This window comes from Vombatus ursinus, unplaced genomic scaffold (genome assembly GCF_900497805.2).
Source record: "Vombatus ursinus unplaced genomic scaffold, bare-nosed wombat genome assembly UNPS02014821.1, whole genome shotgun sequence".
Classification (NCBI taxonomy): domain Eukaryota; kingdom Metazoa; phylum Chordata; class Mammalia; order Diprotodontia; family Vombatidae; genus Vombatus; species Vombatus ursinus.
Window position 1 is genome coordinate 28,917,699 of NW_020954599.1, and position 1,881 is coordinate 28,919,579.

The following is a 1,881-nucleotide window of genomic DNA, read 5'->3' on the forward strand; positions in this document are numbered from 1 at the left end:
ATAGGCACTCTTCCTTCCTTTCTCCAGGTCTACTCAGACATGGCACGTCAGCAACATAATTGTTCTTCTCCAAGTGTTTTTGATGCTTTAGGTTATGGAGGTCCACCTTCTGAAGTCTTGAGACAGAGGCTTTCTAGAGAGCGCTAAGGAGATGAATACAGGACCAGATAGTTCTGTTGTGTCTATGTCCTAGAAGTAGTGGGATTTGGGGGTCCACTGGATTGGGGTGAATCTTGTCGGAAAATTAGAGTCTCTCCCTAGGCTGTGTAGTTTTGTAACAGAAAAGACCCAGCTACTTGGTGGTTCTCAGGCCAATGAAGTGGGAAGGAACAATGACAGTACACAGTCAGATGTCCTCTTTAGTGCTATGCCCATTTGAAGATTTTAAGGTCAATTCTGCCTTGTGCCATTTCCCAAAGCAGGATCCTTTCTCAAAGCCTTTTATCATGGTAGATGCACGTCTCAGCTGTGTGGTCCATGTCCTCCTTTGTGCTAAAGTGACCAGTGTCAAGACTGATAAAGGAGTGGGCCAGGTCTTCATCTGTGCCAATGACTCCAAGTGCATAGGATGGTTCCAGAGATGTAGAAGCTTGGGTGTTTCCTGAAGACAAAGCTACTTCACTGAATGCCATTTAGCAGACTCTGCTGTTCTACATAGACGAAGGACAAATAAATGCAGCCTGAATAGTATTGCCAAGGGCCCCCATTCATCACCACATCAGGAAAGTTACTCATTATCTTTTGTACCAACCTCTTTGCTACTAGATAGATCCTCTCATGGTCATTCTCCATCTCTTCTTGGGTCACTTCACAAGCAGTCGCCAGCCCAACGATTGTGTGGTAACTGTCCCACAGTGCATACTATACTCCTGCCCCCTCCATTCTACAAGGTCTTCAAAAACACTGGATCCAACAGCAGATGTAGACTGTACCAAATCCTTTGGGGCCGTAAAGTTTAACCACAAATGTATATGAGATGAACTTTCATATCATTCAAATTGAGTGAGATTCTTCCAACTGCCTGGGCTCCATCTGCATGGAAATATACTTTTCAAGAACTGCAAATCTGTCCATTGTCTTTAATAGGTCTCTGCACACCATTCTCACGGTTCATAGTCATGACAGAGACAAAGCTTTTGTCTGGCTGGACTGTTGACTCCAGTTCCTTCAGATCAATGATTCCACTCTTCTGCTCTGAGAGATACGTGACTAGCTTCTAGAGACTAACATGAGTCCACCATACATTTGGGTTCTTTGTGGGGATCACATGCTTTTTCCATAACTTGTAGAACCTGACAGCCACCTTAATTACTAAATTGTTAGATTCACTGGTTCTGCCAGTGAAGATCACCTCATTGGAGTCAGCTCCAATCGATGTTACTTGCTAGTGTGTGTGTTCCATACCAGCTTCATTTTCTCAGTTATAGGCATGTATAGGGGGAGCAAGGGGAGGTTGTCAGGGACTCCCATAGTAATTCACTGGACTAGGGAGCATGGCACACAACACCCAAGGAACAAGGGGAATAACTGTTTGCACATCCATGTAGAATCCATAGCTCTGTCTCCTCCAAGAGAGGGACCACATCTGAGGAGCCATATCAGTGAGGTGTCTTCTCTAGACCACCTAGGTATAGTGCCTTAAGAGGAGGGTTGGGCATCAGGACTTTCATAGATGCTATCCACATAGCCCACTAAAACATCTTCTCCTCTGCGTTCTGGAGCCAAATGTAAATACAACTGATTGTGAAGTGATGTAGTTGATAAGAGAAAAAAATCTTAGCATCAAATATTGTTAATTAAAGTCTGATATTCAAGACAATAGAAAACTAACACTATAAATGTTAGATTAAGAGCTATTCTGAAATACATGAGTTGTTTAAA

The 1,881-nt window shown here is 43.3% G+C and overlaps 1 pseudogene; it reads right to left on the reverse strand.

Moving 5' to 3' along the window:
* Positions 1-365: 365 nt before the first annotated feature.
* LOC114024403 lies at positions 366-1,597 on the reverse strand (annotated as a pseudogene).
* Between the last annotated feature and the right edge of the window lie 284 nt (positions 1,598-1,881).